This window comes from Schistocerca gregaria, chromosome 8, assembly GCF_023897955.1.
Source record: "Schistocerca gregaria isolate iqSchGreg1 chromosome 8, iqSchGreg1.2, whole genome shotgun sequence".
NCBI classification, from domain to species: domain Eukaryota; kingdom Metazoa; phylum Arthropoda; class Insecta; order Orthoptera; family Acrididae; genus Schistocerca; species Schistocerca gregaria.
In genome coordinates, this window is record NC_064927.1 from 370911201 (window position 1) to 370924435 (window position 13235).

The 13235-nt window shown below is 42.4% G+C and overlaps 1 protein-coding gene across 1 annotated transcript in view; it reads left to right on the forward strand.

The window, feature by feature from the left end:
- Positions 1-227: 227 nt before the first annotated feature.
- LOC126284322 (UDP-glycosyltransferase UGT5-like) overlaps positions 228-13235 on the forward strand; it is a 76720-nt gene continuing 63712 nt past the window's right edge. The window contains exon 1 of the mRNA XM_049983163.1: positions 228-315. The gene's annotated coding sequence lies outside the window, so the exon portion shown is untranslated. The remainder of the gene's footprint in view (positions 316-13235) is intronic.

Genomic DNA, 13235 nt, shown 5'->3' on the forward strand with positions numbered 1-13235 from the left:
TATTGCGTCAAATATTTATCAACAACACTGTATACAAATGGGGTACAGGGGGTGAAGTGCGAGAGCATGTTGCGTCACTGGGCCTGTTGGTTCGTCGCCACCAACAATAATCAAGACATATTTCCCGCAGAGGGTACTGTGTGACGTCAGGGTTCTACCGAGTGCGAGCACACAAAGATAAGTGCGCGGCCGGCAGTTGCCGGGTCCGACTGCAGTAAACGCTGAGTCGCTGATATCGTAGCCGTGTACCGCACACCGAGAGTTAAGCTGCGCTTCTGGAAACAATCAGCTTTACACACGGGCTTTACGAGACAGGTGAGCCGAGACATGTGCGTCATCAAGCATGGCCCAAACTGCAAAGCAAAACATTTCGTTCACAATGCTTCACGAATGGTAGAGAATTGTACTGGAAACTGTTGCCGTCGCGCTTTGTAATCTGTCTCGTACTTCACGTTTGTGGTAGGGAATAGTTTTCTCTTCGTGGAACAAACTACCACAGAATTGCCGAGCTTTACTACGTGCATCTCTCCATGATACTTCATACTGTGTAAGTCTCTTCATCTTCGAATAACAGCTGCAAATTGCCTCAAATTGAACGTCTTTATTTTGGTTTTCCTCTAGTTCATCTGCCCCTCCCACCTACACTTCGCTCTATTACGAACCTGACGATCCCTTCATTCTTCAGGAAGTACTCTTCCAGACGATTACTTCACTTAGTTATGTGATGAAATATATTTCTTTTTCCCCGTTTCACTTCAGTACCTCTGCAATAATTACTCGATCTACCCACCCAATCTTCAGCATTCTGCTGTAGTACCGCATCTCAAAAATTGCAAAGGCACGTGCTCTGACCTGTTTATCGTTAACGTTTCGGTCCCGCACAAGGTTACATATGTGACAGATACCTTCATAGAAGACTACCTAACACTTAAATTTATGTTAGGTGTTATAAAATTCTTCTTTCTCAGAAATTCTTTGCATGCTATAGCCAGTCCGCACTTTATATATCCTCTCCATTCCTGCCATCATCACCTATTTTTCTGTCCAAATGGCAAAACTCATCTGCTACTTCTAGTGTCTCATTTGCTAATCTAATTTCTTCTGGAGAATGATTTAGTTCAATCATGTTCCGTTAAGCCTGTTTTACTATTGCTGTTTTTCGCCTTACAACTTCTTTTCAAGAGGCTATCCATTCCATTCAATTTCTCTTCCACAATTGTTTCCTGACTCTGACAGCATTACGACGTTATTACCGTAGACGCGAAGACCTTTAGCGGGCCTGTGACCACATTTGGCACTCATAAATTGCTCTTACCTTGTCCACTAATTCCTTTCTTACTTGTTACTGCTTAAGATGAGTTCAGCTCTCAGTGTCATAAGCTTTGTGATCTAAAATATAACTCGAGAAAAGATGGAAACCAATACACACTTCAATAGTTATATAGCATCTAGACAGTACTATTTTAAAATGGATTTAAACAGCTCTGAGCACTATGGGACTTAACATCTGTGGTCATCAGTCCTCTAGAACTTAGAACTACTTAAACCTAACTAACCTAAGGACATCACACACATCCATGCCCAAGGCAGGATTCGAACCTGCGACCATAGCAGTCACGCGGTTCCGGACTGAGCGCCTAGAACCGCGAGACCACCGCGGCCGGCAGACAGTTATATAGGAAGAGACACATTTTGATGATGTTCTGTCTGACTAGTTGGGGGTTGGGTCGTTTTGGGGAAGGAGACCAGACAGCGAAGTCATCGGTCTCATCGGATTAGGGAAGGACGGGGAAGGAAGGAGGCCTTGCCCTTTGTAAGGAACCATCCCGGCATTTGCCTGGAGCGATATAGGGAAATCACGGAAAACCTAAATCAGGATAGCCGGACGCGGGATTGAACCGTCGTCCTCCCGAATGCGAGTCTAGTATTTAACCACTGCGCCACCTCGCTCGGTGTCTGACTAGTTGTATGACTGTTGATTACCATAGTTTCTTCCAGTACACATGTTTTTACACTGCTTTGTTCGCTCTAGTTATGTTAAGCCTACTCTTACGTTACATTTCGTATACTGTGTGATTCTACAGACAATTGTTTTCCACCTTTTCTCATATTATACTTAGTACCACAAGTGTGTGATTCGGAGAGGAAAACCCGTCATAAGGAGTAAAAAAATAAAAAGAAATACTGAAGCCAAACCTCAATGTTTTTAATTCTTCTCTCACTCCAAATTTCTCCTTGATATCCATTACTGTTTGCTTAGTGTACAGATTGAATACGTTGGGAACAGATCACAGCCTTATCTCACTCCCTTCTCAATCGATCCCTCCCTTTCATGTTCTTTGAATCATAGAACTACTATCTTGTTTATGCACAAGTTCCAAATAACCTTTCACTCCTATATTTTATCCCTGCTACCTTCAGAAATTCAAAGAATTTATGCCAGTCAGCATTGTAACAGGCTTTCTCTGCGTCTACGAATGTCTTTCTTAAATGTATCTTGTAAGATAAGTCATAGTTCAGTATTGTTTTGCGTGTCTCTAGATTTCCCCGGAACTCAGATTGGTCTTCCCTGAAGCCGGTTTCCACCAATTTTTGTATGTGGCAGCTATAATTTATTTTATTTTCTATTTCGGCAGCTATAATTTATTTTATTTTTTATTTCGGCCTACGAAAACAGCCAATTCGGATTCGCAGGACTGTCTTTCCACTGAATGCATCATTTTGTCTTTCTGCCTAATTTAAAACACAAATTGTTATTACATTAATTAAAACAATTCATATTTCAATGGAAGCTTTTCCACCCTGGCTCACTGTTCAGCACTGAGTATCTCAACTGCGCTTAATATTTCCGTTCTCACTCCTCACCACGTTATATGTATGGTTTTCAGAATTTCTTCATTATTAAGAACCTCTTCTCCGCGAAACATTCGCCTGTTGGCTACACAGTCCTAAGAACGTTTTTCGTTGCTGTACACACTACTTTTTCTCTAAAATGTCTATCAGAAGACAATTCACTTAATAGTGTCGACATGCAACCCAAATTCTCTTAACCTCTATAGATTTTTTCTGTATGTTATTTACGAAAAAGTAAAAAAATATTTTAAATCCTTGAAAATCAAGCAGATAAACGGCCATCATACGTTTTAGTTTTTGTAACCTTTAAAATATCTCGTACACCTACTGCTACGAAAGTGTGGATTGATTAATAGCGTTGTGATATGGCGTTCAAACTGGTCTGTGGTGTATTTGTATTGCATACACCAGTTGCTGTACTAGTTGTGTCTACGTTCTGGTGGTTGTTCAACGCACAGGACACCCTCTTCTCTTTCAGAAACTTGGTCGATCGGAAGCCTAAAAGTTCATCATTTAGAACAGTTTGCCACGGCGACTTTTGCGTAACGAAGACTGGAATGAGGAATGATAGAACGTGCTGTGAATGGAGGTCTGCCGAATGGCAAGCTACGCATTTTTACAGGACCTCTGCAGGAAGGAGATGACCCTCATAGACTCGTGTCACATGGTAACATACTCGCGTTTTCAAACTTTTTCTACGGCACTGAATCTTTTTTATGAAGTCGTTTCTTGAGGTTCATGTGTAGGAGGAGGATAATGTTTAAACTGACGTCTTGTAGGAGCCAGAGAGCGGCTGAAATGTCACTGGGACGCGACGCAAAAGGGCGGGAGCTTAGTCACAAAAAGCTTGCATGGACAGAGCTGAACGGACAGAATCTCTCAGAAATGGTTCAAATAGCTCTGAGCACTTTGGGACTTAACAGCGGAGGTCATCAGTCCCCTAGAACTTAGGACTACTTAAACCTAACTAACCTAAGGACATCACACACAGTCATGCCCGAGGCAGGATTCGAACCTGCGACCGTAGTGGTGGCGCGGTTCCAGACTGAAGCGCCTAGAACCGCTCGGCCATTCCGGCTGGCCTCAGAAATGGGAATAACGAAGAAGATTCATCGGTTTTGTAGTCGAGTTTTCATAAATTAAGCTGAAACAGTAGTGATCACACTGGGTACTAAATGACGTTAAATTGTTGACGATTATTTTCGTGATATAGTCTAGGATCAGTTCTGATTAGAAGTAGCACAATACTCTAATGCATAGACGCAAAAGTAAAAAAAAATGCAATATCTAGTGAAGCAAGCAACAGGAATTACAGCTAACAATCAAACGGGAAACACTCTTTAACTTACTGTGCTGTGATAGTGCAGACCAACACAGTGCCATGGCAAGCACGAACCATGTTCCAACATGAATTAACATTAATACTCGTCTGTGGTACGTCAGTGTTTATTACTCAGGTAACAATCCCTGTTTGAGCTAAATAACCTATGAAATGTCAGCGGTATGTTAAGGAAGGGGATCGGATTGTTTAATCCTCCTGGCGTTCGATACTCTCATAAATTCATAATGGTACGTGCATTTCACAGAAACGCAACCCATTCAAGGCGTCCTTAATAAACACAACCCCTCTCAAATGAACAAATCAGTTTCCCGGAACAGTATACACACATATCATGGTAAAAAAGCCTGATCCATTCTGTTAGGGTATACATATGTAAAAGAGAACAGACACACAACAAGAAAAAACAGCATTATAGACAGTAGTGCCACACACACCTTCTGACGGCACCAGCTGGCCATACAGGCCCGAGCGCCGTGAATAAGCAAACAAGGAGCTGTGGCACCTTAAACAAAATTTATCTGCATAGCCATGCAATTCCATAACATTGAATGCAATTGCGTAATACCCGAAAGTACATAAGAAACCTTCCATACACAGTCTCCAAAACAATGTACCAATACATCCATTTATAACATTTACCAGCTGCGACACCCAGCTTCCGTCAGGGAGATTGTATGGGGATTTTATAGTAGTTGAAATAAAAGGATAAACTTTAAAGTATAAAAGACAAAAAAATGCTGAAAAGTTATCTAACTATTCTACTTGTTAAAGTATTCTCCTTGCTAAAGTATAAGAGGTAAAATTTTTTAATTGAAAACGTATTTTAACTATTTACAATACTTGTGAGTCTTCCGTTTCTCCCGGCGTATTTGTTGCTCGAACAGTTCATGGGTATACTGACGGTTCATAGTGTCCAACGGGCACCAGGGCACCAGGGAAGATCTTATCAACCGAGATTGCGGCTACAACCACAGCAAGGCTTGGGACCCGGCATTGAATGTAATTAAGAAGACTCTCAGCAAGAAGTACGAACTGGCGACCAGGGCGGACGTAGCAAGCACAACGACGGTACGACAGACTCCGATGCCCACGTCTTCGCGACCGCCGGCGCGCGGGCGCGGACGGCGAAGAGAGCGGCCCGCGGGGGGAGTGGATTTAAATCGGCCCCCCACCCTCAGGAGATCAGTTCGTCAGCGCACCTGACGTTGGCGACATGTCTGATCGCAGGAATATTGTGCCCGTTGGACACTATGAACCGGCAGTATACCCGTGGACTGTTCGAGCATTTACAATACTTGTTTACAAAAAATATTTTTCATTTTGTTACATGGGAGTATACACGTACAAATTTTTCGAATTTCCTACTCGACAGAAAGCTACGTATAGTTGATCGTGAGAGAAGACGGAATTTTCGAGGTTGATTCTGCAGTATTTTAAAGTTTGTCCTTGCGGTTTGTTAATTGTAAAACTGTAATTTGTTTGAAATTGCACTCTCTTAAATTGGAATGGCAGTTCAGCAGAGATCAGTGCTATTCTGGGATTAAGTAGTGTGTATTCTTTGTACTTCCCAGTCATAAGTTCGGTTTCGATGATGTTATTCGGTAGCTGTTTGACGATCGTCCCTGTTCCATTACATGGTTTTGGTGAGTTGAGATTTCTGAATAGTATGATCGAGGACCCAATTTTAAGTTGAAGGCAGTGTACTGGCATCCCTGATATTTCTAAAGATTCTGTAGGGAAGTTCACACTTTCTTTAACGTTTACCGCCGTGTTGGTCGATTTGTATATTCTCTCTTCAGCAGGAATTTTCTTTTGAATATTCAGGTTTTTACTTACAAAATTGCCCTTTCAAATAGCCATTCCGGACTGGTATAGTGATAAACGATGTTGGGTGGGATACATTTGGCACCTGGGTTCGTTTTCAGCAGTGGATATGTTGCTGAAATCAGTGTTCAGTTTAACGAGGCCAGTCGTTTGGTCAGAAGGATATGTGCCTTCGTCAGATTGTAAAAGTTGTTGAGTAAAATATGCTGTTGTTTCGTCTTTCGATAATTAAACTCTCATATTTTTGTTTGTCGCCATATTTGTATGCGTGGCCAGGGAAGTGATTTTTGAAAGCATGGTGTTGACTTGGGGATAACTGGAAGTGTTTGTCGAAAATCTCCTGAGAATATGAGTGGAGCGCCTCCCATGATTTCATAGTTTCTTCGTAAATCTTGTAATATTTTGTCAATGGCTTCGAGTTGTTTTTATGCACCATTGTGCATACGTCCCAGAAGATAATTTTAGCTTGCTTTAGAAGTTCACGCTGTCCAGATGCTCTTGGGATTTTACGTATTCGAAATTGTTGTTCGACTGTATTCAATTGTAGCTGTGGGACGGAATGGGAAGTTCGTCATCCTTCCATAAGTGTGGCTGCCATGGCGGATGATACCAGTGCAATGCTATGCGTTGGTTAGCACGTATTTCCGCAACAGATTTGTTAGAAACGTTTTCGTGATGGCACCTGGTGCGTCCAAGTAAATGATTCCGCCAGCGTTGTTGTCGATGAGGCCCATGGTAACGTTGTAAATTTCCTTTTGATAGTCATTTAGGAGTGGTTTGTAGTGAGCAGTGTATTGAAGTAGTTCGTTGATGTTGTAGATTTTTTTCCTTTTTAATTTAGAATTTTAGCCCACTGAGAGCATCTCTTCTTGGTGCTTGCATCCAAAGTTGTAGAAGGTCTGGTTGTTTATTGCTAAAATTTTATCTTCTACTTAAACGAGTGTTTCATTGTAGATGTCGTTGAATTTGATATTCAATTCAGGATGAGTTTGTCGGATTTGGTACAGTATTTCATCACTCATACTTTCTTTGAAGAGGTCCCGTAGATGTTGTAATAATTATGGCGAATAAGTCTCTCGTTTGTTCATCTGAGGCTGTGAGTGAATCTTCTTGTAGTGTTAATTCCCAGTCGTTGTCGTTTTCCAGTAGTACTAAGCGTTGGCATGCTTCTCTGTATGTTTAGCATAGGTAAGCGTCAACAGTCTTGAAATCTGTGAAACTTAGTAGTCTTCGTACTTCGTGTAGCAACATCCGGAGATAGAGACATTCGACGTTCTGCAGATGTGTGTTGTACACTCGGCCTGGGTGACCTTCTGCTGAAATTCTTGTTTTCGTTGTTGAAAAATTTTTCTTGTTGTGTTCCACGTATAATGGGTAAGGACTTCGACATATATTACTGTTTTCGAGAATGGATCCGTTTGGCACAGTAGGTAAAAAGCTGTTGCCGTTGTGTTCTGACGTGGTTCGCTTGCAATTTTTCTGGCGTTGTTAAAATAGTTCAGATGGCTCTGAGCACTATGGGACTTAACATCTGAGGTCATCTAGAACTACTTAAATCTAACTAACCCAAGGACATCACACACATCGATGCCCGTGGCAGGATTCGAACCTGCGATCGTAGCGGTCGCGCGGTTCCAGACTGAAGCGCCTAGAACCGCTCCGCCACTTTGGCCGGCTTCTGGCCTTGTCTTGTGGGAAGTAAACTCTTTGCCCATTCTCCAAATGGACTGCTAGATGCTGCACAGCTGGTTCTCGTTCGTGTATGGGAAAAACGAAAACAGTCACGCTCCTTCTTTACTGTTGATGTATCTTACCATCAAGTACATGAGGGTTTCGTCGTTTCTGTTTCATTGTTCACTGTCTTTGGGTATTTGAAATACTGCTGTGTCACTGCCTTTGCTCATGTACGTACAGACATATTCGATGGATTTTACTTAATTGTAGTATTCCATGTTTACGGGTGCTTTCAATATTTTAATGGCCCGCATGGTCCGTGAATCATGTTTTTCAGTTCTATGTCGTACAGTTTCGGATCTTCTTGTGGATTGGGATATTCAGCTTGGATGATTTTGTCGATATCTGTGAGATGAATTCTGTCCCGTAGCCATACCAGATTGTGTGAGTGTGGCAGTCCTAATTTTTGCCATTACATTGTGTACATCCAGCATCTAACGGTTCCAAAGATGTGGCATTTTGTGATGACTTTAATAAATCTCATTTGCTATGGCACGAAAACTAAGGCAATTGTTTCGTGTCGATGCATGGGGCTTGTCCGTATCTCAGTTGTTCTTTAATTTCTGCCCACGACGCGTTGCATGTGAATGTTGTGAAGAGGTGAGGTAGTCCATATTTTTTATGTGGGTCGTGGTATCTTGAGTACGTTAGTGAATGTGTCTCCGACTTCCTATGTATGATGAAGGTAAGACTACCATTGTTACAATGTCATCAATGTTTCCGTTCTTTATGATTGCGTCTCGAAGATGAATGTATTCTTCATTGCATAGTTTGTTCTGATTAAGACGTATGTAACGCATCCGTTCCGCTTCTGTTTTTGCATACTTATCTACGAGGAATTGTTGGGATAAACGATGGGGTTTGAGAATGTGATTGCAAGTTTTTTTGTCTCTGATCATTAAGCGGTAAGCATAGAACTCCTTGGAAGTGACGTTTTTGTTTGTTTACACGATTGTTTCAGGTTGGATTTGTTTCATGTTAAAACGATATCCCTCCTATCTGTGCAGAAATCTTAATGGATATTGGAGGGCATCATATGAACGGCGTGTCTCTGCAATGTCTTTTAGTCCTTCTCTTCTTCGTTGTATGATTATGTCACAGCTTGTGTTTTTGTTGTCCACAATTACGACGGTGACTTCGTCTGTCTGAGGTGCGTTATATCGACGTCCGTGCCCTGCGAGTGGTCACTTGTCGTCTCGAATTATAACTTTATAGTCATCAGAAATCATTCGGTATGGTGCTGTTTTGAATATGTGGATTAAATTACAGTACTGGTGTACGATTCTCTTTACATCTCGGACTACTTCTCGTCTGAATCCACTGATATTTGTGCATAGTTGATCAATCGCTATTTCTTCATTTCCGATGATACATACTTGCAGAAATTTAAGGTCTTCGCTGGGTAGTGGTAATAATGGCCCCATGTTGTGATAGATTTGTCCTTGGATGAAAAAAAAAACATAATCTGTTAGGGTTGATCGAAGTGACACCAAAAGAAGTCTTTCGAAGCACGTGTTGTACGCTTTTATATCTTGAAGAAACTGCTTTGGTTCTGGAGAGTCCCCGACCATGTAATGTAAAAATTCCTGCGAAGATGCTTCCTGTGGTGGTAACCGAATTTTTCCATTCATACAACAGATTTGCTCAGTAAAGCAATTTCTGAACCTAGTCCTTCATATTTCAATATTCCGTTCACCGTCATCTGCTTGGGTGTCATCAAAATCTATACGTGTTGAGTTTCACTATTTGACTGATTGCACATTCGGCCATGAATCATGAAGCCAAGCGCTTCCCATTGAAGTCTCCCATTCATTAGCAACTGTAGGAATTCAATACCATACTTCTAAGCGGAAGTAAAGTTTCAAGGTTTGGAGAATTTGTGCCTTGGATGGTAAAATTTTCGTTAAAAATTAAGGAACAATGAGACAGTTACATTTTAAGACGTTAGCACAGCATTACTCTTATAGATCTCCGCACAGTCATTGCCATTTAGAGGTGCCTCCTACAAAGCCGAGAGGTTCTTGTTTGTTTCCCAAAGCTTTCTAAAATTCGAGATATGTTGCTCCACTTATGCGGCATGAAACTCACGAGAATTTTCTTCCGGGGCTCATGTTGAGCATCCTGGCGGTAGAAAGGAGGTTTCATCCTGCATATTGTCCATAACTAGAGAAGTGGCGGCCTATGTTTGATGATCACCACATTTTTCATCAGTATTCTAAGTTAAAGCCACCAATTACTCTGTACTGTTTTACAGAGTGCAGAGACTAAAAAAGTATTTCTTTTTTCTGTAGTCGCAAGATACACTGACAGAAAAAATCGCAACAACAAGGAGTTGTGCGACATAAACTAAAGTTGGTGGGCGTGTTTCTACATCTGAAATAAGATGTTATTCAAATTTCGCTCCAATCGCCTAACTGAACCGCTAGTAACGCCACTAAAAGAATGCAAATCATGTTTGCTTTAAATACCAACTGTAGCGGTTGTCAGCGCTGAAGATAGACGTAGTGAGTTGGTGTCAGTCAAGAATGCCTTTAAGACGACACAGACGCTGTTATCAACACCTCACGTGGCCATCCAGGCTCTGGATGGCCACGTGGCACTAAGACCACGGAAGACCATCGTATTCGGAGTGTAGATCGTACTGAATCTGCAGCAGCAAACCAGCATCGGTGGGCACCACAGTGACACAACAAACAGTTACGACAGCTCCGAGCCGGACGCCCTGTAGCGTGCATTCCACTGATCCCAAACCACCGCCATTTGCAGCTACAGTAATATCAAGTGATTCCTCATTGGAGGACAGGTTGGAAGTCCGTTGAGTATCCTCATGAAATGTGGTTCTGCCTTGGTACCAGTGATGGTCGTATGTTGGTTAGGAAGAGACAACTTGAGAACCTGCAACCAACACAGTGAGAGACACGCTGGACCTGGAGTTATGGTCTCCGGGGTCGTCTACAAACAACATTAACCGTCCCTGTATTGAGCAACAGGCATAGAGCTTCACGTCACGAACTGAAATTACTTCCGGCAGCTGAACAACTCAATACATGCACATCTCAATACTTGTATTCAACATTAAACCAGAATTTCACATTCGCAATCGCTCATCTTGCGCTTACGTTAACCTGTCATCTTGCAATGATTTTAATATGATGCCTAGACAAAAGTATTCTCGAAATTTTATTACTCTACATTAATTTTTTTTGATGTTCCGTTTTTTTCCTTCAGTGTACTTATTTTGCCTATTGGCTACAGATTTCGGTACACAGTCCCATTATCAAGTTGTATCTGACACACCTACTTTGGAAGCTAGCGAGACGACTGCGTGCCAAGGGATGGCCTGATGATATGGTCCTTTGAGCCGAGACCTGTAGCCAGCAGACAAAAGTAAATGTATTACGACTATAGACTAAAACATACACGCTTTCAGTGCTCTATTCGTCGCCCCTCCACCAACCGTATCTCAGGAGCAGGTAACCCGAAATTTGATGATTTTCCTTCATTTGGGACCACACCCACAGCATCGTTCTCAAATGAGTAGTAGCATCTATTTGACAGTTACTTCTTGCTATTTTCTTGTTTCACTATCCTGAATTCGGATATAGAACCATTTCAAACTGCAAAGGTAAGCACTAAAGCGAGTAAAAAATATGAGTAACAAAATACAAGGAATAATATGATTGCATTTATAAACATTATTTAAAGAGCATTATTTTCAGAGTCAGTAAATGTCAGATATCTCCCAATACATGTCGTCACAGAAATATTACAAAACATATTGGGACGCGTACGCTACTCGTTTCCTCATAAGCCCTGAGCGCGATTTAAAACAGGGTTACAGCTAATATTAGCAGACACGTTTTAACGCACTGTGATGTGATAATGCTGGCCGACACAGTGCTGTGTTAGGGATGAACTAACACTGAGATTCATTGTACTACTTCAGACATTATTATTAATGTAACAGCCGCCGTAAGAGCTACATAATCTTTATACTGAGGGAGGGGAACATGTTGCTTATTCCACTATTACATAGCACTTTTAGTTATACAGTTTATATGCCTGCGTTGGCTTGCACACTGATGAGCCAAAACATTATGATCTCCTGCTTAATAGCTTGTTCGTCCGTCTTCGGATCGAAATACTTCACTGATTCTGCATATCAGGGACCCGACAGTTTGTTAGTGGGTTTAATGGAGGTATGTAGCACAGGACATGTAATTCGCGTGAAAAACGGGCCACTGATTTACGTACTCGGTGATGGCGCCAGATAGCGACTCAGATGGGTTCCAAAGGATTTACATCAGGAAGATTTGGTAGCCGAGACATAAACGTGAGTTCACTATAATGCTCCTCAGACCACTGTAGCAAGCTTCTGGCTCCGAGACACGAAAAATTATACTGCTGAAAGATGACATCGCCGTTGCGGAAAACATCAAGCATGAAGAGACGCAGGTGGTTCACAGCTGTCAGACTGTTTTCGGTTACTACCACAGATCTCATTGAAGCTCTGGAAAATGACTCCCAAAGCATAATGCTGCTCCCATTATCCTGTGCCCTTGGCACGCTGCACTTTTCGAGCCGCCATTCACTTCAAAGACGTCGTCTGTGTGCACGACCATCGACTTAGTGTAGCAAAAATGTGAATAACCCGAAGAGCCGACACGTTTAAATTGATCGACCGTTGAATCTCGACGATCCCGCACACACTGCAAGCGTAACTGCCGATGTCATTTGGTTCAAATGCTTCAAATGGCTCTGGGCACTATCGGACTCAATATCTGAGGTCATCAGTCCCCTAGAACTTACAACTACTTAAACCTAACCTAAGGACATCACACGCATCTATGCCCGAGGCAGTATTCGAACCTGCGACCATAGCGGTCGCGCGGTTCCAGACTGAAGCGCCTAGAACCGCTCGGTCACAGCGGCCGGCGATGCTGATGCCGTGTGATCACGTAGGCGCCGTCTGCTGCAGAGCTCCATGCTCAATAAGGTACGATGAACGGTGTGCTCCGAAGCGGTTGTGCGAGCACCAGCATTGTGCTCTTTGGGCAGAGATGGCACAGATCACAATATATCCTACTTTACAGAACGGACCCCACGTTCTGTGAAGAGTCGTGGACGTCCAACCATTCAGTGTACAGTGGTAGTTTCTCTGTCCTAGCTCCTGCTCACGACAGTAGCACGTGAGCATTCGATCCGCTTCGCCGTTTTCGAGATATTCCTCCACAGGCTCTGCGTAATAATAATTTGCCCTTTGTCAATGCAGCTTTTCTCAGTCGATTTCCAATTTGCACCCCATATCTTCCCTAAGGTGATCCCCTGCCCGTGTCTTATCCGTCTACATACATTTGTTACCGCATCACGTACCCTCAATACCACAAGTCGGCATCCAACAGCGCATTGGACAGTTGTCATAATGTTTTGGCCTATAAGTGTATCTGATTGCTCCGCAATAGCTTGCTTATGTTAAATATCC